This window comes from Oncorhynchus gorbuscha, linkage group LG12 (assembly GCF_021184085.1).
Source record: "Oncorhynchus gorbuscha isolate QuinsamMale2020 ecotype Even-year linkage group LG12, OgorEven_v1.0, whole genome shotgun sequence".
NCBI lineage: Eukaryota > Metazoa > Chordata > Actinopteri > Salmoniformes > Salmonidae > Oncorhynchus > Oncorhynchus gorbuscha.
The window spans coordinates 56,313,095-56,338,822 of NC_060184.1; the positions used below are offsets into that span (position 1 = coordinate 56,313,095).

General features: G+C 43.6%; 1 pseudogene; it reads right to left on the minus strand.

The window, feature by feature from the left end:
• The window catches only part of LOC123991143, a 30,920-nt pseudogene that overhangs the window by 4,312 nt on the left and 880 nt on the right, over positions 1 to 25,728 (minus strand).

Genomic DNA, 25,728 nt, shown 5'->3' on the forward strand with positions numbered 1-25,728 from the left:
ATATCCTCAGTCACAATGACATAGTAGGCTGTATGTAATATCCTCAGTCACAATGACATAGTAGGATGTATGTAATATCCTCAGTCACAATGACATAGTAGGCTGTATGTAATGTCCTCAGTCACAATGACATAGTAGGCTGTATGTAATATCCTCAGTCACAATGACATAGTAGGCTGTATGTAATGTCCTCAGTCACAATGACATAGTAGGCTGTATGTAATGTCCTCAGTCACAATGACATAGTAGGCTGTATGTAATATCCTCAGTCACAATGACATAGTAGGCTGTATGTAATATCCTCAGTCACAATGACATAGTAGGATGTATGTAATATCCTCTGTCACAATGACATAGTAGGATGTATGTAATATCCTCAGTCACAATGACATAGTAGGCTGTATGTAATGTCCTCAGTCACAATGACATAGTAGGCTGTATGTAATATCCTCAGTCACAATGACATAGTAGGCTGTATGTAATATCCTCAGTCACAATGACATAGTAGGATGTATGTAATATCCTCAGTCACAATGACATAGTAGGATGTATGTAATATCCTCAGTCACAATGACATAGTAGGCTGTATGTAATGTCCTCAGTCACAATGACATAGTAGGCTGTATGTAATATCCTCTGTCATAATGACATAGTAGGCTGTATGTAATATCCTCAGTCACAATGACATAGTAGGATGTATGTAATATCCTCAGTCACAATGACATAGTAGGCTGTATGTAATGTCCTCAGTCACAATGACATAGTAGGATGTATGTAATATCCTCAGTCACAATGACATAGTAGGCTGTATGTAATGTCCTCAGTCACAATGACATAGTAGGCTGTATGTAATATCCTCAGTCACAATGACATAGTAGGATGTATGTAATATCCTCAGTCACAATGACATAGTAGGCTGTATGTAATGTCCTCAGTCACAATGACATAGTAGGCTGTATGTAATATCCTCTGTCATAATGACATAGTAGGCTGTATGTAATATCCTCAGTCACAATGACATAGTAGGATGTATGTAATATCCTCAGTCACAATGACATAGTAGGCTGTATGTAATGTCCTCAGTCACAATGACATAGTAGGCTGTATGTAATATCCTCAGTCACAATGACATAGTAGGCTGTATGTAATATCCTCAGTCACAATGACATAGTAGGATGTATGTAATATCCTCAGTCACAATGACATAGTAGGCTGTATGTAATATCCTCAGTCACAATGACATAGTAGGCTGTATGTAATATCCTCAGTCACAATGACATAGTAGGCTGTATGTAATATCCTCAGCCACAATGACATAGTAGGCTGTATGTAATATCCTCAGTCACAATGACATAGTAGGCTGTATGTAATATCCTCAGTCACAATGACATAGTAGGCTGTATGTAATATCCTCAGTCACAATGACATAGTAGGCTGTATGTAATATCCTCAGTCACAATGACCTAGTAAGCTGTATGTAATATGCTCAGTCACAATGACATAGTAGGCTGTATGTAATATCCTCAGTCACAATGACATAGCAGGCTGTATGTAATATGCTCTCACCTAGTGGTTCCACCACATGGACCTCCTTCTCTGACTTTTTGTTGACAGCGTAGGTGTAGTAGAACCAGCAGTCGTTGGCATCCCTCTCCTTACAGTGCATCAGGGGGAAGGCCTGTCCTGGCTGAGGCAGCTTGTCCCTGTCCTTCACCTTGATCAGGTTGAAGTTGCTACAGTCTCTCTCACACGTGTCCTTCTTCTCCCCCGTCCCAAAGGCCCTGCACTGAACACACTCCCTGTGGAAGACAGGACATTGATATGTAACTCTGTACAGGTGGAGTAACACACGCAGGTAGTCTCGCATTGTGATGCTTGATAGACTTGTGACATATTCATATTCATAGTCTACTGGAATGCAAGAAAGCTGGATATTGAGGTTCCACTCCACATGCAGGTGTTTGTAGTGGACAATGCTGTACCCGTTCCACAACTACTGGTTTTAGATATCACAGTTGTGTCTAGACTTTTCATTGGTCCTCTATCTTGGAATTATCAGAAGAAAGCAAACAAAGGCCACAATAATAATTGAGGTTAAGACAGATAAAGGAAGACATCTCTTTATGCCTATTTTAAAAGGTTAAGAGGCATTAAACTCAGGCTGAGGAAAGAGACAAGGAATCGGTCCCTCAAATAATAATACTTTTTTTTATTTTTTAAAGCAGAATTAATTTCAAAATTCTACATATACATTTTCAGAAACGTTAGCTTTTATTGTTTAAAGAAATTCTGAACGAGATTGGTGTGTTTTTTCACTATCGAATCATGGCACAGGGTTGATCAATGACAACCATGCGTTTGTTTAAAAACTACTATCAATGCCTATCTGTTTCATTTCAGAGAGACAAATAATTATATATTTTTTTTAAAGAACTGTTCAAATGATACATTTGTGACATCAGAAATCTATACAGTAATATGAGATGTGTGTAATTAAAAAAAAAAACATTTAGTCATTTAGCAGATACTGTTAGTCACTTTTGATAAGAGTAAGTGAATTCATCTTAGGATTGCTAGTTGAGACAACCACATATCACAGTCAAATATACAGGATGCGAACATTCCTTTCCATTCCAGCTAAATAATGGACAGACAGGACCTAAAGCATACATTTTGCATTGTGGTTTACAAAAATGAAAAATGTTAATCTAAAATCTATGACTAAAAACATCAGAAAACAGTAATATTTTACACACACATGAAGGTGTTATGCAGGTGAATGAGGACCCAAAAGCGACTTGGCGAAAACAGAGTCTTTAATCCAGTTTAAGGAAATAGCAATACTCCTAGACAAATCGGAGCGGTAAATAAAGCATAAAAACAATATCACTCGTAATCACGAGAACTGACTGGAGACTCGATAATAAACTGCAGGTTGCCTCGGGAAGGCACTTGACCGTAGCAGACTCAGACACCTGCTCACCACGCAGCATCTGAGGGAAACACGACACGACAGGGCGATACAAAGACACAGCACGGTGAACAATATACAAGGATCCGACAGGGCAGAAACGGAAAACAAGGGGAGAAATAGGGACTCTAATCAGGGGAAAAGATAGGGAACAGGTGTGGGAAGACTAAATGATTGATTAGGGAATAGGAACAGCTGGGAGCAGGAACGGAACGACAGAGAGAAGAGAGAGAGGGAGGGAGAGAGAAAAAGGGGAACGAACCTAAAAAGACCAGCAGGGGAAAACGAACAGAAGGAAAAGCAAAATGACAAGACAATATAAGACAAAACATGACAGTACCCCCCACTCACCGAGCGCCTCCTGGCGCACTCGAGGAGGAATCCTGGCGGCAACAGAGGAAATCATCAATAAGTGAACGGTCCAGCACGTCCCGAGACGGAACCCAACTCCTCTCCTCAGGACCGTAACCCTCCCAATCCACTAAGTATTGGTGACCCCGTCCCGAGAACGCATGTCCATGATCCTACGTACCTTGTAAATAGGTGCGCTCTCGACAAGGACGGGAGGGGGAGGGAAGACGAACGGGGGTGCGAAGAAAGGGCTTGACACAGGAGACATGGAAGACAGGATGGACGCGACGAAGATGTTCAGTCGCACAGCGACAGGATTGACGACCTGGGAGACACGGAACGGACCAATGAACCGTGAAGTCAACTTACGAGAAGCTGTCGTAAGAGGAAGGTTGCGAGTGGAAAGCCACACTCTCTGGCCGCAACAATACCTAGGACTCTTAATCCTACGTTTATTGGCGGCTCTCACAGTCTGTGCCCTGTAACGGCAAAGTGCAGACCTCACCCTCCTCCAGGTGCGCTCACAACGTTGGACAAACGCTTGAGCGGAGGGAACACTGGACTCGGCAAGCTGGGATGAGAACAGAGGAGGCTGGTAACCCAGACTACTCTGAAACGGAGATAACCCGGTAGCAGACGAAGGAAGCGAGTTGTGAGCGTATTCTGCCCAGGGGAGCTGTTCTGCCCAAGACGCAGGGTTTCTGAAAGAAAGGCTGCGTAGTATGCGACCAATCGTCTGATTGGCCCTCTCTGCTTGACCGTTAGACTGGGGATGAAACCCGGAAGAGAGACTGACGGACGCACCAATCAAACGACAGAACTCCCTCCAAAACTGTGACGTGAATTGCGGACCTCTGTCTGAAACGGCGTCTAACGGGAGGCCATGAATTCTGAACACATTCTCGATGATGATTTGTGCCGTCTCCTTAGCGGAAGGAAGTTTAGCGAGAGGAATGAAATGTGCCGCCTTAGAGAACCTATCGACAACCGTAAGAATCACAGTCTTCCCCGCAGACAAAGGCAGACCGGTAATGAAGTCTAGGGCGATGTGAGACCATGGTCGAGAAGGAATGGGGAGCGGTCTGAGACGACCGGCAGGAGGAGGGTTACCTGACTTAGTCTGCGCGCAGTCCGAACAAGCAGCCACGAAACGGCGCGTGTCACGCTCCTGAGTCGGCCACCAAAAGCGCTGGCGAATAGAAGCAAGAGTGCCTCGAACACCGGGATGACCAGCTAACTTGGCAGAGTGAGCCCACTGAAGAACAGCCAGACGAGTGGAAACAGGAACGAAAAGAAGGTTACTAGGACAAGCGTGCGGCGACGCAGTGTGCGTGAGTACTTGCTTAACCTGTCTTTCAATTCCCCAGACTGTCAACCCGACAACACGCCCATAAGGAAGAATCCCCTCGGGATCAGTAGAAGCCACAGAAGAACTAAAAAGACGGGATAAGGCATCAGGCTTGGTGTTCTTGCTACCCGGATGGTAAGAAATCACAAACTCGAAACGAGCGAAAAATAACGCCCAACGAGCTTGACGAGCATTAAGTCGTTTGGCAGAACGGATGTACTCAAGGTTCTTATGGTCTGTCCAAACGACAAAAGGAACGGTCGCCCCGTCCAACCACTGTCGCCATTCGCCTAGGGCTAAGCGGATGGCGAGCAGTTCGCGGTTACCCACATCATAGTTGCGTTCCGATGGCGACAGGCGATGAGAAAAAAAAGCGCAAGGATGAACCTTATCGTCAGACTGGAAGCGCTGGGATAGAATGGCTCCCACGCCTACCTCTGAAGCGTCAACCTCGACAATGAATTGTCTAGTGACGTCAGGAGTAACGAGGATAGGAGCGGACGTAAAGCGTTCTTTTAGAAGATCAAAAGCTCCTGGGCGGAACCGGACCACTTAAAACACGTCTTGACAGAAGTAAGAGCTGTGAGAGGGGCAGCAACTTGACCGAAATTACGAATGAAACGCCGATAGAAATTAGCGAAACCTAGAAAGCGCTGCAACTCGACACGTGACCTTGGAACGGGCCACTCACTGACAGCTTGGACCTTAGCGGAATCCATCTGAATGCCTTCAGCGGAAATAACGGAACCGAGAAAAGTAACGGAGGAGACATGAAAAGAGCACTTCTCAGCCTTCACGTAGAGACAATTCTCTAAAAGGCGCTGGAGAACACGTCGAACGTGCTGAACATGAATCTCGAGTGACGGTGAAAAAATCAGGATATCGTCAAGGTAGACAAAAACAAAGATGTTCAGCATGTCTCTCAGAACATCATTAACTAATGCCTGAAAAACAGCTGGCGCATTGGCGAGACCAAACGGCAGAACCCGGTACTCAAAATGCCCTAACGGAGTGTTAAACGCCGTTTTCCACTCGTCCCCCTCTCTGATGCGCACGAGATGGTAAGCGTTACGAAGGTCCAACTTAGTAAAGCACCTGGCTCCCTGCAGAATCTCGAAGGCTGATGACATAAGGGAAGCGGATAACGATTCTTAACCGTTATGTCATTCAGCCCTCGATAATCCACGCAGGGCGCAGAGTACCGTCCTTTTTCTTAACAAAAAGAACCCCGCCCCGGCCGGAGAGGAAGAAGGCACTATGGTACCGGCGTCAAGAGACACAGACAAATAATCCTCGAGAGCCTTACGTTCGGGAGCCGACAGAGAGTATAGTCTACCCCGAGGAGGAGTGGTCCCCGGAAGGAGATCAATACTACAATCATACGACCGGTGAGGAGGAAGGGAGTTGGCTCGGGACCGACTGAAGACCGTGCGCAGATCATGATATTCCTCCGGCACTCCTGTCAAATCGCCAGGTTCCTCCTGAGAAGTGGGGACAGAAGAAATGGGAGGGATGGCAGACATTAAACACTTCACATGACAAGAAACGTTCCAGGATAGGATAGAATTACTAGACCAATTAATAGAAGGATTATGACATACTAGCCAGGGATGACTCAAAACAACAGGTGTAAAAGGTGAACGAAAAATCAAAAAAGAAATAGTCTCACTGTGGTTACCAGATACTGTGAGGGTTAAAGGTAGTGTCTCAAATCTGATACTGGGAAGATGACTACCATCTAAGGCGAACATGGGCGTAGGCTTGTCTAACTGTCTGAAAGGAATGTCATGTTTCCGAGCCCATGCTTCATCCATGAAACAACCCTCAGCCCCAGAGTCTATCAAGGCACTGCATGTAGCACCCGAACCGGTCCAGCGTAGATGGACCGACATAGTAGTACAGGATCTAGATGGAGAGACCTGAGTAGTAGCGCTCACCAGTAGCCCTCCGCTTACTGATGAGCTCTGGCTTTTACTGGACATGAATTGACAAAATGTCCATCAAATCCGCAATAGAGGCACAGGCGGTTGGTGATCCTCCGTTCCCTCTCCTTAGTCGAGATGCGAATACCTCCCAGCTGCATGGGCTCAGTCTCTGAGCCAGAGGAGGGAGATGGTTGCGATGCGGAGCAGGGAAACACCGTTGACGCGAGCTCTCTTCCACGAGCTTGGTGACGAAGATCTACCCGTCGTTCTATGCGGATGGCGAGAGCAATCAAAGAGTCCACACTGGAAGGAACCTCCCGGGAGAGAATCACATCTTTGACCACTGCGTGGAGTCCCTCCAGAAAACGAGCGAGCAGCGCCGTCTCGTTCCAGTCACTAGAGGCAGCAAGAGTGCGAAACTCTATAGAGTAGTCCGTTATGGATCGATCACCTTGGCATAGGGAAGCCAGGGCCCTAGAAGCCTCCCTACCAAAAACTGAACGGTCAAAAACCCGAATCATCTCCTCTTTAAAGTTCTGGTAATTGTTTGAACAATCAGCCCTTGCCTCCCAGATAGCTGTGCCCCACTCTCGAGCCCGGCCAGTAAGGAGTGAAATGACGTAAGCAACCCGAGCTCTCTCTCTAGAGTATGTGTTGGGTTGGAGAGAGAACACAATATCACACTGGGTGAGAAAGGAGCGGCACTCCTTGGGCTGCCCGGAGTAGCAATGTGGGTTATTAACCCTAGGTTCCGGAGGCTCGGCAGACCAGGAAGTAACAGGTGGCACGAGACGAAGACTCTGGAACTGTCCAGAGAGGTCGGAAACCTGAGCGGCCAGGTTCTCCATGGCATGACGAGCAGCAGACAATTCCTGCTCGTGTCTGCCGAGCATGGCTCCTTGGATCTCGACGGCAGTGTTACGAGCGTCTGTAGTCGCTGGGTCCATTCTTAGGTCGGATCCTTCTGTTATGCAGGTGAATGAGGACCCAAAAGCGACTTGGCGAAAACAGAGTCTTTAATCCAGTTTAAGGAAATAGCAATACTCCTAGACAAATCGGAGCGGTAAATAAAGCATAAAAACAATATCACTCGTAATCACGAGAACTGACTGGAGACTCGATAATAAACTGCAGGTTGCCTCGGGAAGGCACTTGACCGTAGCAGACTCAGACACCTGCTCACCACGCAGCATCTGAGGGAAACACGACACGACAGGGCGATACAAAGACACAGCACGGTGAACAATATACAAGGATCCGACAGGGCAGAAACGGAAAACAAGGGGAGAAATAGGGACTCTAATCAGGGGAAAAGATCGGGAACAGGTGTGGGAAGACTAAATGATTGATTAGGGGGAATAGGAACAGCTGGGAGCAGGAACGGAACGACAGAGAGAAGAGAGAGAGGGAGGGAGAGAGAAAAAGGGGAACGAACCTAAAAAGACCAGCAGGGGGAAAACGAACAGAAGGAAAAGCAAAATGACAAGACAATATAAGACAAAACATGACAGAAGGTACCCATAAGGAATCATTTCTGATGTAAAAACACAAATGTGCATTTTTTTCAATATAGCGTTTTGGAAATAAACTTGTTGTATATTGTTGTTTTCTGCATAGTTAAAACAGATTAAAATAAACAAATGCAATGAATCTATTCCTTTATTCAACTCACTTGTGTTCTGCGCAGACCCCTGGACAGGTAGGACACATCTCACAGCTGGGGCCCTCGAACTCTGGGTCAGTACACTTGCAGATGCCACACTCACAGGTGCCTCGTCCGTTACAGATCTGCTTGTTGGAAGCCAGGCAGGTCGTGGTGTCCAGAGAACAGTCACAGGCACTGCCTGTCCACTTGGCATCACATATACACACCCTGCACTCACAGTGACCATGTCCTGCCACAACACACAGGGTCAGAGATGATCCTCTATAGTTCAAACATTTCATACTATGGATAATATTCTAGATTAGAGATGAAATGAAGCTAAATTGAACACGGGAAATCTAATTTCATAAAAGGCCATGTCTGATTTTATCAACTGATCTCTAATTTCATTGGGAAATCACCCATTACGCCACAAACACTAGAGGTAGTTTGTGTTCTGAGGAATATGTTCCACAGGTCTTCAGATGTAACACAGGTCTTGACCGTCATTTCACAGCAAACAAAATCTTTACTGATCATCCAATGAACTGAACTCGCGTACCTCCACAGAGTTTGTTGTTGGAGCGGTCACAGTTGAAGTTGTCACACTCGCAGAACATCCCGCTCCTCTGGGTTCTCTCTCTTCTTGCACTCACAGGTTCCACACACACAGTCTCCGTTGTTGCTGCAGATGTCTGTACCGCTGTCTTTACGGCAGCTCTTATCCAGGTCTTCGCTGGTCACCTCGATGGTGCTGCACTCACACTGTCTACCAATATGGCCCTCATTGCACCTGACAGATAATAAAGGAAATGTAATGTTATTAACAAAAAGGGAGGACTGCATAAAAGACTGCCTATGTAAAAAATATTCACATGCAAACAGATGCAATGCACTTAAACAGTCACATGCTAATGGCCAATAGAAATAGATTTACAACACATTATATATACAGTATCAAATATCATGATGTATGTCTATGCCATGGAAATGATTACAATATGGAAGGTGAATAAAGGGTTAAGATCTTCTGCTAGTGAAACACAAGTGCCTTACCTGCAGGCTCCACATTCATATGTCCCGTTGCCATTGTGGCAGATGTCACTGTTCTCAATGCCATCTTTGTGACAGTCACACTCGCAGATGAAGTTCAGAGTGATCTCCACCTCCTCATTGAACCCTAGGGGTTTGATCTTGATGGTCTCTGGTTTGCCCATTTTAGGACACTGCTTAGCTGTGATGCTTATGGTGAAAGACACCTACAGATCAGGGATGAAGGGATGCATTCACACATAAGGCATAATAATCACATTTTGTAACAAAAACAATGACCTTGACACCTACATATACAGAAAACATTATATTTACTTGATAAGAAAGCTAAAATAACTGAACCTGAATTTAAAAGAAAATCTCAAATAAATACATATGTATTTGGAATAGAAACATTCAATGTCATGTTGTTTTGGTTTCTCACCTCGTCACCGATTGAGATATCGGAGCATTTTCTTCCCATCTCTCCCTCACCAGTCACTCCGTTCTTGCAGCGTGACTGGTACATTATGGTCACTCCCTCTGGTAGCTTGCTGTTCTCCAGAATCACCTCTGAGGAAAGAGACTAGCACATAAAGAACAACAATTAGCCCTTTGTACATTATATACAACATTTTCAGTAGGCTTCAGTTTTACAAAAGCAGAAATGCATATTTTTGACTATTCCCATAGAAAGATCAGTTCAGAAAGAGAAATGTGATGACTTAACAGTAGCAGCAGCATGGTTTTGCCAACTACTTTAAGGATGAAAGGTAGATAGTGTGCAGAAGTGCATCTTCTCCAGTAACTAAACCAATCCAATCTATACTTACATTGTAGGCATCAATAATGAGGTTGATAATGTTGCTGGAGTTAGCAGAGAGTATCCCCACCGCAGATTTAGGAATGAGATTCTTTAACTCCTGAGAGAGAAAACACAATACACTAAATGATCATGTACTCGTATGTCAATTGGAATCCTGTCAATCTCTAACTACTCATCAGAAAAGTCGAGAGCAAAACAGTTGTCATGTTTTGCCTGACCCATTAAGATTGCTGAGTAGTTTGATTGTGGTCTGCATCACATAGTGGTAAAGTCAATCCAAAGTTACAATTTTTTGAAGTGTTGTGAGGTTCTAAATTCAGAGATCCAAGGTTGCGTCCCAAATGGCACTCAATCCCTACATAGTCCACTACTAATATTGGGAATAGGGTGCCTTTTGGGACACATCATGTAATCAACTAAATGAGAACGCCATTCTACCGAGGTTGACAGATTGCAAATATTGTCCAAACATTGGACTGATGGGGATATGATAAAAGGTCATTACGGAACTCCAGGCAGACTTCTAATTGGCTTGAAAAGCACTAGAGGGCAGCAGGCAACATTCAAATGCTGCTGCCCAAATGGAAACCTATTCCCCACAAAGTGCAGTACTATTGACCTGGGCCCATAGGGATCTCGTCAAAAGTAGTTCACTTTTTAGGGAACATGGTGCCATTTGGGGAACAACCAGAGATCCAAAGAGATGCTACTGGTAACAAGGAGCAGATGCTGCTCTTCAAAGAGATGGGCTTCTTCTAACCTACAACAGACAAGCACAGGAAATTGAAAGGAATTCCACACACACACCCACGTACAAACACGCACAGACACAAACAGTGTAATGGAACAACTGACTGACCTTGTAAACAGGCTGGAACTCCTCTGTGATGGCAAAGATCGTCTGGATGTTGTTGTCGCTAAGTTTCTGAACCAGGTGAGCGATGGAGGGGTGGTCCTGTTACAGGGAGACAATGAGGAAGTACAGGTATCAGGTAAGCCCTTTGATGACATCACTAAGGGCAAGTAGCCCATTCCCTTCAAACTTGTCATATTCAAAATGCAGACCACACAGAAGACTAGAAAGAAAAGTCACAATACATGCAGTACATAGGAGTGCATGATTATACTACATAGTGTATTATTATACTACATAGTGTATTACTATAATGCATAGTGCATTACTACAATACATTGTGCATTATTATACTACAGTGTATTACTATAATGCATAGTGCATTACTACAAAACATTGTGCATTATTATACTACAGTGTATTACTATAATGCATAGTGCATTACTACAATACATTGTGCATTATTATACTACAGTGTATTACTATAATGCATAGTGCATTACTACAATACATTGTGCATTATTATACTACAGTGTATTACTATACTACATAGTGTATTACTATACTACATAGTGCATTATTATACTGCATAGTGTAGTATTATACTGCATAGTGCAGTATTATACTGCATAGTGCATTATTATACTGCATAGTGTATTATTATACTACATAGTGTATTACTATACTACACAGTGCATTATTATACTACATAGTGCATTACTATAATGCATAATTATACATACATAGTAGTGGCTCATTGTGTACATGTTGTTCTCCAGGTGGCATTTCCCATCGTTGGGCAAAATCCCTCCCAGTTTCCCGTCTCCAGCAAAGTGGAAGCCAGCGTCAGTGGAGAACACCAGCAGACGGGTGACGTTCCTCCAGCCAATGTGCTCCTGGGGAAGGGAGGGAGGACTATTAAAACATGTCAAAATTAACCATACAGAAAATGGACACAGCCTACAGAAATACCAGAGAACAAAATTACAAGACTTACAAAAGATTCAGGAAGTATATATCAAAAACTATGAACAACTATGTGAGAGGTCACCCTCTTAAAATAGCAGTTTAGCGCCCTAGAGTGAATGAACGTTCAAACGTTTTATAAAAAGGCCTTCTCTAAGCATATACACATTAAGCCCTGACTCCAGCCATTCTCAAATGAGAATAGGGTCTTGAGGTCTGGTACCATGAGAAAGTCAATATAAAGCCCTGATAAAAGTATTATTGGAACTTTATGGGCTGGTTTTCTGGACAGATATCAAGCCTAGTCCTGGAGTAAAAAGTAAGCTCAATGGAGAAATATTTTCAGTCCTGGACTAGGCTTGATCTATGTCTGGGAAACTATCCCTAAATATGATATAAAAACATATTACTTACACCACACACAGCCACTTGCATGATGGCATCGAAGCCTCCCTCCGGTGAGTCCAGGTTTCCAGAGATCTGCTGTTGTCCCACCAGGGTATTGAACTCCTGTCCATTGCTGGTCAACTTTAGGACGTTCTTGTAGCTGAAGGGACTTGTGCAGTTCTGGTCCCCAGTACAGGGGTTCAGCAGCTTGGCTGGGGTGGTGCTAATGTAAGGCATCACTGTCTTTTCTACAAAGGAACCAAAACCTAGAAGAAGATGAAGAAGATATCCATCTCATATATAAACTGTATTGTTAAGGAGACGGGACACCAATTTGTTAGCTTCAAAACATATTTACTAAGATCAAACCGGTTATCTTACACATTGCATTATGGGTATTGTAGTACAGTGTAACTGCAATATGCACCCAACCTGAACTGAAAGCAGAAGAGATCAATTTGAAGTGGAGAAGAGGTTCAAATAAATATAAACATCCTCAATCCTCATACAACCAGGCTGATTCTCAAGCTCACCGATTTTAAAATCAGTCGTGATCTTTGACATCTCCAGCATGAGCTGTGTTCCCAGGTTCTTGACGTTTTCCAGATCGTCCTTCATGGAGTTGGACAGGTCCATCAGGTAGTAGAGGTCAATGGGGTAATCCTCGGCTCGTTTGAACTTCCGGTTAAAAGACTGGGGTTCACCTGCAGTACACAGACAAATGGGCAAGGTTAAGCCGGGGACTACTGACTTGCTAACTCTGGCATATTTACATTGATGTGAACACTGAAATCTTGATTCATGTGCACCTTCCCTGTCAAATAAGGTGCTGTCCTTCACATTAAAGAGTATAAGGAACACTCCTTCCAAATCATAATAGCTAAAACACTCAAAGAAAATGGAGGCTACTGTAACTAATCAACATAACAGTGAAAGACCACGGAGGAACAGCAGGATAAACAAAAAAGACCCCCAGCAATGCTGCGTCAACAATGGTTGTCAAACAAGATGTTTTGGCTGAAGCAAAGTTAACTAAGACTGCATCCCTAATGACAACCGATTCCGAACATAAGGCACCACTTTTGAAAAAAGTAGAGCAAAAAATAAATAAAAGTAAAAAAATAAATAAAGTAGAGCACTAAATAGTGAAACGGGCTCCATTCGGGACGCATCCCATGTAAACATAGCAGTTCCATTTAAGTTTTTACCCGATCTGAGGCTGAGGATGAGTTTCTGTGGCTGGATCTGTGTGATGTCCTCCGGTCGGAGTTTTCCTACTCCCTTATTGCGGTTGGTCACAGCCTTGTTCTTCAGGGCCCGTTGGCTGCCTCGGGGGTTCTCTACCTTGGTGGAGCTACAACCTCTCTTCCTCAGGGACTCCAGCTCGTCACAGCGGGTTGATGTGGCTTCACCCTGCTTCAGGAACCCCTGGGAGAGAGGAGGTATAAGTATTATGAAACATTGCATTATGGCACTCAGAGGGAATCCACCCAAAATGTAAGATCCTTATTTTCTGAAAATGTATTTCCTACTCTCCCAAGCAGGTTATAAAGGTTACAAACAATATTGCCCGACACACTAGTGTTTAACATTCCAAAGAACAGTTTTGATTTTTTAAGTTGTAACGCTGAGTCAGTGGATATTACGGTTGTGTAGCATCAATGCAGTAACAATGTTATCGGCAAATTCATATCCACGTACTGGGTCCACGCACCAGCCACATTTCGCTCCCACTTGAATACATTCCCCACAGGATTTGGCATTAGCCTTGATGCACTCGTTCCCTTCTGGAATGGAAAAACAAAGGTTGAAAAGAAGCAAACTCATCATAGACTCCTAAAAACTAACCAGGTAATAAGCCAGAGTGTACCCATTGTGTAATTTGGAAAACTGTGTGGCTCAGAGAGAACAGTAAATTGAGCCAGTGACAGAATGGAATATTCCGCTTTTCCATAGTTCCATGATGTCTTCACTACTATGCTCAAAGAAATATAAAATATAAAATATTAACCTAATATTAACCTATTTTGTACATAATGTTGCTGCTACTGTCTCTTATGACTGAAAATAACTTCTGGGCATCAGAACAGCGATTACTCACCTCGAACTGAACAAAGATTTTTTTCAAGTCTGACGCGAAGGATATACTGCTTTCTCGGGAACGTGAAGAAAAGACAGAGAAAAAGGGGGCGGAGGTCAGGCTGCCTTCTGAGAATTCGTAGGCGAGTGTGTAAACCTCCACTGCCATCCGTTCTATTGGCCAACATGAAATCATTGGAAAACAAAATGAATGATATACGATCAAGACTGTCCTATCAACAGGACATGAAAAACTGTATTATCTTATGTTTCACCGAGACGTGGTTGAACGACGACACGGATAATATACGGCTGGCAGATTTTTCCATGCATCGGCAGGACAGAGAAACTGCGTCTGGGAAGACGAGGAGCGGGGGTGCGTGTCTATTTGTCAATAACAGCTGGTGCGCAATGCCTAATATTAAAGAAGTCTCGAGGTATTGCTTGCCTGAGGTAAAATACTTTATGACAAGCTGTAGACCACACTATCTACCAAGAGAGTTCTCATCTATATTATTTGTAGCCATCTATTTACCACCACAGACTGATGCTGGCACTAAGACCGCACTCAACCAGCTGTATAAGGCCATAAGTAAACAAGAAAATGCTCACCCAGAAGCAGCGCTCCTAGTGGCAGGGGCCTTTAATGCAGGCAAACTTAAATCCGTTTTACCTCATGTCTACCAGCATCTCACATGTGCAACCAGAAGAAAAACAACTCTAGACCACATTTACTCCACACACAGAGAAGCATACAACGCTCTCCCTTGCCCTCCATTTGTCAAATCTCACCATAATTATATCCTTCTTATTCCTGTTTGCAAGCAAAAACTAAAGCAGGAAGTACCAATGACTTGCTCAATACGGAGGTGGTCAGATGAATTGGATGCTACGCTACTGGACTGTTTTGATAGCACAGACTGGAATATGTTCCGGGATTCAGCCAATGGCATTGAGGAGTATACCACCTCACTCATCGGCTTCATCAATAAGTGCAGCGACGACGTTCCCACAGTGACCGTATGTACATATCCCAACCAGAAGCCATGGATTACAGGCAACATCCATATCTTGCTAAAAGCTAGAGCTTCCGCTTTCAAGGAGTGGGATATTAATCCATACGTTTATAAGAAATCCCGCTACACCCTCAGACAAACCATCAAACAGGCAAAGCATCAATACAGGTTCTAACACCGGCTCTAACACTTCTCAGATGTGGTGGGGCTTGAAAACTATTACAGACGCGAGCCTAAAAGACGAGCTAAATGCCTGTTATGCTTGCTTCGAGGCAAGCAATACTAACGCATAAATGAGAGCACCAGCTGTTCTGGCTCTCGGTAGCCGATGTGAAAAGGACCTTTATTAAACAGGTCAACATTCACAAAGCGGCAGAGCCAGAGGGATTACCAGGACATGTACTCAAAGCATGCGCGGACCAACTGGAAAGTGTCTTCACTGACATATTCAATCTCTCCCTGACCGAGTCCGGGATTCTTCCGATGACATTGAGGAATACACCACATCAGTCACTGGCTTTATCAATACGTGCATTGAGGACGTCGTCCCCACAGTGACTGTACATACTGTGACGGCCCTGAATTTTTCTGAACCGTCTCAGTGCAGCTCCTTCCAATAGGGCGCTTTCCCTTTAATTCCCAATTAAATAGCCAGCATCAGCTGCACGAAAGTGGGGTTTTGTGATGGAGACGTGACTGAGGATGTGTTCAACCCTCAGTTCCCGAAGCTTCTCTATTCCGTTGTTTTGTTGCCGTTAAACGTGTGTTTTGTAGCCTAAGAGAGTTTACCCAGGATCGGATCCACTCTTTGCGTCCCTGGACTACACCTCTCCGTTCTTCGTGGCCTTTCTCCGCTGGAGATCTATTGGCGGATTGGATTGTCTGACTGACCGACTGACTACCACCTTTTTGTATACGGTATTTCATTTGTTTGGATGTGATGTATACTGTGATTTGTGTAGTTAGTGGTAGTTGAGGACTTAATTAAGAGTTGATCCGCTTTAAGGTTCTGTGGTAAAGTAATTGTTATATTGATTGTATGTTTAATACTGGGTTTACGCTACACGGAACGAACGGACAAACATCGCGTGACAAAAGTCACTTGAGTTCACTGAACTCCTTTACCGGGCAGGACTCTTTTTAGGCCCGAGGTACAGGACATTTCTGGAGGAACCAGAACTCATTGTGATATTATTATATATGTGTGTAATCATTGTTGTTGCTAATACAACCCACGCAACAGAATATAATTGTTTTTGAAGTTCTTTTCAATGTTTTAAGGGTTTATGAAAAGTTTATTTCCATCCTGACTTTTACATACGTCCTTTGTATTGGTGTAGACTTGACGGACCAGATGGGACTCATTCCCACCCAAACTAAAAGGAGAAACTAATGTTTTCTCTGGTAGGCACAACCTACCTGGCACCCCTATAAATAATAACCTCAAGTCAAAACCGTTACATAAAAAATGGCACCCCAGATGGGACAGCTCAACATTGAGAACTAACCAAAGCAAATATTTTGTGTGGAATTAAAACAATGGATTCACCCCAAGATAATGTGCTCATCCATGTCATACCTGTCAATGGGAATACACAGGGCCATTCTGACCATCAAGCTGACAATACAAATCATAATGTGAATGGAGATAATGGAGTTGCTTTGGGCCAGAGCCCTGGGAATCTGAATGCTCGGCCTGAGCCACAGGCCACAGGAGGTCTAACCAGTTACTCACTTATTGACATGGATCTGTGTGGAAGTACTGAGCTAGCCCTCCCTCTGACACCCAACCTTCCTCCATTGTCTGGTTTATCTCCAGAGGTTGTAGTCTTACAACTTCAAGGTGACATCCTTGATATTCGTCGGACTCAACAACATCTCCAAACTCTTATCCACCATAAATTCAAATGTCTGAGGGAAGAGCAACAACAGAGTGCCATGGAATTCAGAAACTCACTGAGCACTCTAATTAAATAAAGGTATATAAAAATAATTAAAAATAACCCACACGCTGACAGAGCTCAGTGAGAGTGGAAGACGGGAAATGACTGGTGCCATGGACAGGCAGTTTGACTACCAACGAAACCAACTCACTGCCACTCTCCAATGGCGCCTGCAACATCACCACACTGAGGTCCTCAAGGACGTTAATTCTGTTTTTTCTCCCATGGTTAACACTGTAGACCACTTGCAGACAGAGCTCTCTAATTGTGTTAAAATGTTGGATGACGTGTCTGTGGACATGGCCTCCATTAGGCACAACTCCTTACACAGAGTTTCCCTGGTGTCCACTTCTGTTCAGACCACTGAGGGCCAAGCTGGCACCTCTGAACAGCCAAGACAAGGCAATGCTACAGTCACCACTGTCGATGGACTGGTTCGCTTGGGACAGCAGTTTGAGAAGGACAGAGAATGCCAACGGCAATATGTCCAGAGAAAGAAACAGACACCCAAGACAGACTATCAACAACAGCCAGAGAATCCAGCCAAGACCCCTCTCATGTTTTGTTGGAGATGTAGCCAAAAGGGACATTCTTCAGCTACATGTTCAAGACCGTATCAAGTAAACCCTTCCAGAAACCACAAATCACAACAGGCCAACACACCTAACTCTCTTCGCAGCAATGACCATCCTTCTCTGGGTGCTTTAACCAGAGCTGAAACCCCAAGAGTCACTGCCTACGCCCCCCCATCGACATCCCCATCCTTTCAGTTAATACCGCACCAATCAGAAGCTAAAAAGTTACATGATTGGGGTTCAAATGTGGCACTCTTCTCTGCCGTTGCTCCGGTACCACTAACCCTTGATAATCCTTCTGACGATCTCCTTTTACAGGCTGTGAGAAGAGCTCAGCTGGAACAGCCAGAGGAGTTACGGCTGTTGGAACAGCTGCAGAATAATGCTGATGTATGTACTTCAAAGCTAGGACGCACCGGGCTCCTGAAGCACAAAATATTCCTTACACAGGAAATGCCGATCAAGCAAAAGCCATATCGTTTGTCCCCAGCGAAGCTAATCATCCAAAAGGGACTCATAAATGATATGTTAGCACAAGATATAATAGAACGTTCCTCCTCTCCTGGGCTGCTCCTGTTGTCCTCATCCCAAAAAAGACTGGTGGTCTTAGATTTTGTGTGGACTATAGGAAGACCAACAATGTTTCTCAGACTGATGCATATCCTCTTCCTACCATCCATGAGATCCTGGAGTCATTGTCTGGCGCTGTTGTGTTCACTACCCTTGACCTCAATAGTGGTTATTGGCAGGTTGAGATGGACCAGGAAAGCAAGGACAAGACTGCTTTTGTCTGTGCTGAGGGCTTGTTTTCCTTTAAGGTGATGCCCTTTGGATTAAAGAATGCCCCTGCCACTTTCCAAAGACTCATGGAGATTGCATTAGGTGAGCTCAAAGGGAAGATCTGTTTCGTCTACCGGGACGATATAATTATCTACTCTCAGAACAGAGAAAGACACTTTCAAGATCTTCAAGCAGTGTTGGACCAAATGTCAAACACTCAGTCACCCAAGCTACGAGAAGCTGGTCTGACCTTGAATATGAAGAAGAGCAACTTCTGCCAAACCTCCCTGAAGTTCCTTGGCCATATTGTGTCTTTCGACGGCATTCATGTGGATTCTGAAAAGACAAAGGCTGTACAAGACTTCCCTGTGCCAACCACACTCAAGGCCCTTCAACGGTTCCTTGGTATGGCTGGATGGTACCATCGGTTTGTGTCGAACTTCTCCCAGGTGGCAGAACCCTCAACGCGTTGAAGCGAAAAGGAGCGAAATTCCAATGGACGGCAGAGTGCCAGACCTCCTTTGAAACCCTGAAACGACATCTCGTCACACCTCCCATTTTAGGTCATCCCAACTTTGATTGCCCTTTTGTTGTTTACACTGATGCAAGTGATGTTGGACTTGGTGCTGTCCTAGTCCAACAGACTGGACTTGGCACTGAAGAAGTGCTAGCGTTCGCCAGTCGGACATTGAATGGAGCAGAACGGAACTACTCCACAACCGAGCAAGAGTGCCTTGCAGTTGTCTGGGCTTTGGAAAAGTGGAGGTACTACTTGGAGGGTAGACACTTCACTGTGGTCACTGACCATTCCTCCCTTGTGTGGGTGTTCAAGACCAACAAACCAAGCACCAGACTCATAAGATGGGCTCTACGGTTGCAAGAGTTCACCTTTGCAGTGGAATACAGGAAAGGAAAATACAACACTGTTCCAGATGCCTTGTCCAGAGCTCCTGCTTGTGATAATGGTGGCCCTCATTTTACATGTGCTACTGTCCTGTCAAGCAGTCGAGACTCGCCCAAAACGGACTTTCCCATCTCTGATGAGGCCATATGGAAAGCCCAACAGGATGATCCAGAAGTACAGGCTTTGTACCAGACTATCCTGGAAGATGGAGAAAAGATGGTCAATCCTACCACAAAGCTGACCATCATGGAAGACAAAGTCTACCGAGTTGTACAACTACCTCACAGAACACTCTACCAAATGTACATACCGGACACTCTACGCCTACAACTGCTTCAACATTTCCATGAAGACCCATTAGCTGGTCATTTGGGCAGGTTCAAAACCTACAAGCGGTTGCAAGCGTTACTCTACTGGCCACATCTGAGCATGGATGTGAAGTCACACATCCGAAATTGTCAGGTTTGTCAAATGTACAAACCAGAAGGTAGAAAGCCTGCTGGCAAGTTGCAGCAAACGGTGGTTACCCGACCTTGGGAAATGTTAGGAGTGGATTTGATGGGTCCATTTCCTAGAAGCTCCAATCAGAATGTGTACATACTTGTTTTTGTTGATTACTATTCAAAGTGGGTGGAACTCTTTTCCCTGCATCAGGCCACAGCAAGGACCGTCTCTAACATCCTTACGAAAGAGATCCTGACTCGCTGGGGAGTGCCTGATTACATCCTGTCTGATCGAGGTTCCCAATTTGTCTCTGATCTCTTTGAGGAGACCTGCCAAAGATGGAACCTGAGGCAGAAGTTGACCACGGCCTATCACCCACAGACCAATCTCACTGAGAGAGTAAATCGAACCTTGAAGACAATGATTGCTTCCTATGTAGGGACCCAGCACAAACACTGGGACAAGCACCTTCATGAGTTTCGATTTGCCCTGAATTCTGCTGTGCAAGAGTCCACTGGAGTCACACCTGCAGAGCTGAACCTAAGTCGTCCTCTCCGAGGACCCTTGGATATGGTGCTACAGCCCCAGCAGCTTACTCCAGACGCTGCTTGCTATGACCAGGTAGGCCATCTCCATGACTTGAGATCTCTTGTCTCAAAGAACATGATCCAGGCTCGACTCAAGCAGAAGAGAAATTATGATAAGAACAGACGAGACATGCAGTTCCAGCTTCGTGATCGGGTGTGGCTTCGCTCTCATCCTTACTCGAAAGCTGAACAATTCTTCTCGGCCAAGCTCGCTCCTAAATGGCAAGGACCATATAGGATTGTGGAGCAGATGGGCCCTTTGAACTACCGAGTGGTGAAAGAGGACACAGGTGAAGATATGCGCATCGTCCATGTCTCACGCCTTAAGGCCTGTGGCCCCTCAGCTGAGGAGCGTGAGCTCCAAAAAGTAATGAATATTTTTGTAGAGGAAAGCGATGAGGAGACCTTTCTCGGTTTCCCCGACCAAGATGTGCCTTCCAGGGCAATGGTCGGCTTTTTCCAGGGGAGGGGGTGTGTGACGGCCCTGAATTTTTCTGAACCGTCTCAGTGCAGCTCCTTCCAATAGGGTGCTTTCCCTTTAATTCCCAATTAAATAGCCAGCATCAGCTGCACGAAAGTGGGGTTTTGTGATGGAGATGTGACTGAGGATGTGTTCAACCCTCAGTTCCCGAAGCTTCTCTATTCCGTTGTTTTGTTGCCGTTAAACGTGTGTTTTGTAGCCTAAGAGAGTTTACCCAGGATCGGATCCACTCTTTGCGTCCCTGGACTACACCTCTCCATTCTTCGTGGCCTTTCTCCGCTGGAGATCTATTGGCGGATTGGATTGTCTGACTGACCGACTGACTACCACCTTTTTGTATACGGTATTTCATTTGTTTGGATGTGATGTATACTGTGATTTGTGTAGTTAGTGGTAGTTGAGGACTTAATTAAGAGTTGATCCGCTTTAAGGTTCTGTGGTAAAGTAATTGTTATATTGATTGTATGTTTAATACTGGGTTTACGCTACACGGAACGAACGGACAAACATCGCGTGACAAAAGTCACTTGAGTTCACTGAACTCCTTTACCGGGCAGGACTCTTTTTAGGCCCGAGGTACAGGACATTTCTGGAGGAACCAGAACTCATTGTGATATTATTATATATGTGTGTAATCATTGTTGTTGCTAATACAACCCACGCAACAGAATATAATTGTTTTTGAAGTTCTTTTCAATGTTTTAAGGGTTTATGAAAAGTTTATTTCCATCCTGACTTTTACATACGTCCTTTGTATTGGTGTAGACTTGACGGACCAGATGGGACTCATTCCCACCCAAACTAAAAGGAGAAACTAATGTTTTCTCTGGTAGGCACAACCTACCTGGCACCCCTATAAATAATAACCTCAAGTCAAAACCGTTACAATACATACATACATACAAGAGGTCGACCGATTATGATTTTTCTACGCCGATAATGATTATTGGAGGACCAAAAAAGCCAATAATCGGCCAATTTTTATTTATTTATTTGTAATAATGACAATTACAACAATACTGAATGAACACTTATTTTAACTTAATATAATACATAAATAAAATAAATTTAGCCTCAAGTAAATAATGAAACATGTTCAATTTGATTTAAATAATGCAAAAACAAAGTGTTGGAGAAGAAAGTAAGTGCAATATGTTCCATGTAAGAAAGCTAACGTTCCTTGCTCAGAACATATTAACATATGAAAGCTGGTGGTTCCTTTTAACATGAGTCTTCAATATTCCCAGGTAAGAAGTTTTAGGTTGTAGTTATTATAGGAATTATAGGACTATTTCCCTCTATACCATTTGTATTTCATTAACCTTTGACTATTGGATGTTCTTATAGGCACTTTAGTATTGCCAGTGTAACAGTATAGCTTCCGTCCCTCTCCTCACTCCTACCTGGGTTCGAACCAGCAACACTTCGAACCCCATCGAAGCAGCATTACCCATGCAGAGCAAGGGGAACAACTACTAGAAGGCTCAGAGCGAGTGACGTTTGAAACGCTATTAGCGCGCGCTAACTAGCTAGCCATTTCACTTCGGTTACACCAGCCTCATCTCGGGAGTTGATAGGCTTGAAGTCATAAACAGCGCAATGCTTGACACACAATGAAGAGCTGTTGGCAAAATGCACAAAAGTGCTGTTTGAATGAATGTTTAAGTGCCTGCTTCTGCCTACCACCGCTCAGTCAGATACTTAGATACTTGTATGCTCAGTCAGATTATATGCAACGCAGGACACGCTAGATAATATCTAGTAATATCATCAACCATGTGTAGTTAACTAGTGATTATGATTGATTGTTTTTCATAAGATAAGTTTAATGCTAGCTAGCAACTTACCTTGGCTTACTGCATTCACGTAAAAGGCAGTCTTCTTGTGGAGTGCAACAAAGAGAGAGAGGCAGGTCGTTATTACTTAGGATTAGTTAACTGTAAGGTTGCAAGATTGAATCCCCCGAGCTGACAAGGTGAAAATCTGTCGTTCTGCCCCTGAACGAGGCAGTTAACCCACCGTTCCTAGGCCGTCATTGAAAATAAGAATGTGTTCTTTAACTGACTTGCCTAATTAAATAAAGGTATATAAAAAAAAAAAAAAAAAAAAAAAATCGCAAATCAGCGCCCAAAAATGCCGAAGCATCAATACAGGGCTAAGATTGAATCATACTACACCGGCTACGATGCTCGTCGGATGTGGCAGGGCTTGCAAACTATTACAGACGACAAAGGGAAGTGACACGAGCTTACCAGATGAGCTAAATCACTTCTATGCTCGCTTCGAGGCAAGCAACACTGAGGCATGAATGAGAGCATCAGCTGTTCCGGACGACTGTGTGATCATGCGCTTCGTAGCCGATGTGAGTAAGACCTTTAAAACAGGTCAACATACACAAGGCTGCGGTGCCAGACAGATTACCAGGACGTGTGCTCCGGGCATGTGCTGACCAACTGGCAGGTGTCCTCACTGACATGTTCACCATGTCCCTGATTGAGTATGTAATACAAACATGATTCAAGCAAACCACCATAGTCCCTGTGCCCAAGAACACAAAGGAAACCTGCCTAAATGACTACAGACCCATAGCACTCACGTCCGTAGCCATGAAAGTGCTTCAAAAGGCTGGTCATCCTCACATCAACACCATTATCCCAGAAACCCTAGACCCACTCCAATTTGCATACCGCCAAAACAGATCCACAGATGATGCAATCTCTATTTTACTCTACTCTGCCTTTCTCCACCTGGACAAAAGGAACACCTATGTGAGAATGCTGTTCATTGACTACAGCTCAGCGTTCAACACCATAGTACCCTCAAAGCTCATTTCTGACCTCAACCCGATTGAGATACTGTGTCATGACATAAAGAGAGCAGTTCACACCAGAAATCCAAAGAATATTGTGGAACTGAAACATTTTTGTGAAGAGGAATCGTCCAAAATTCCTCCTAACTGTTGTGGAGGTCTGATCTGCAACTATAGAAAATGTTTGGTTGAGGTTATTGCTGCCAAAGGAGTGACGGTCAACCTGTTATTAAATCCAAGGGTTCACATTCTTTTTCCAACCTGCAATGTGAATGTTAACATGGCGTGTTCAATAAAGACATGAAAAATTTGAATTGTTTGTGTTATTAGTTTAAGCAGACTGTGTTTGTCTATAGTTGTGACTTAAATGAAGATCAGATATAATTTTATGACCAATTTATGCAGAAATCCAGGTAATTCTAAAGGGTTCACATACTTTTTCTTCCCATTGAATATGGTACGCGGTGTCAGTCGAAAGCCCAAATAATTGTCAAAGACTCCAGTCACCCAAGTCATAAACTGTTCTCTCTGCTACTGCACAGCAAGCGGTACCGGAGTGCCAAGTCTAGGACCAAAAGTCTCCTTAACAGCTTCTACCCCCAAGCCAGAAGACCGCTGAACAATGAATCAAAACGGCCACCCGGACTATTTACATTGACATCCCCCCCCATTAGTTTTTACACTGCTACTACTCGCTACGTATTATCTATGCATAGTCAATTTACCCCTACCTATATATACAAATGACCTCGACCTACCTGTTCCTCCGCACATTGACTCGGTACTGGTATCCCTTGTATATAGCCTCGTTATTGATATTTTATTGTGTTACATTTGATTATTTTTGACTTTAGTTTATTTGATAAATATTTTCTGAACGCTTTCTTGAACTGCACTGTTTGTTAAGGGCTTGTAAGTAAGCATTTGACAGCATTTCACCTGTTGTATTCGGTGAATGTGACAAATAACGTTTGATTTGATTTGAAGGCAGGGTTCATCAAATAGTTCAGCATTGAGACGATTTTATTTTTGAGAGGATGATCAGAGGGCCGGAACATATTTAAAAATAATTTTTATACTGCAAATTGGCTGCAAGAAGCAAAAACTGATATAATATTTTACTAAAACTTAATAATTTCAAACCTTGCTTACATTTGTATACGATTACATAGTGCCTTCGGAATGTATTCCGACCCCGTAACTTTTTCAACATTTACGTTGCAGCCTTATTCTAAAATGGATTCAAAAAAAGAAAATCATCAGCAATCTACACACAATACCCTATAATGACAAAGTAAAAACATGTTCGTAGAAACGTTAGCAAATGTATTACAAATAAAAAACAGAAATACCTTACTTACATAAGTATTCAGACCCTTTGCCACGAGACTCGAAATTAAGCTCAGGTGCATCCTGTTTCCATTGAACATCGCTGAGATGTTTCTACAACTTGATTGGAGTCCATCTGTGGTAAATTCAATTGATTGGACATGATTCGGAAAGGAACACACTTGTCTATATAAGGTCCCACAGTTGAGAGTGCATGTCAGAGCAATATGTAAATCGACTTATGTAAATATAATATATATTCTTTTACTTTGAATAAATTGGCAAAAATGTATGAAAACACGTTTTTGCTTTGTCATTATGGGGTATTGTGTGTAGATAAATGAGGGAAATAAAATTATTTAATCAATTTGAAAGTAAAGCTGTAATCTAAAAATGTTGAAAAAGTCAAGGGATCTGAATACTTTTGGAAGGCACTGTATATCTCTTTATCATTTATCTTTGTGCAGCATAAAATGA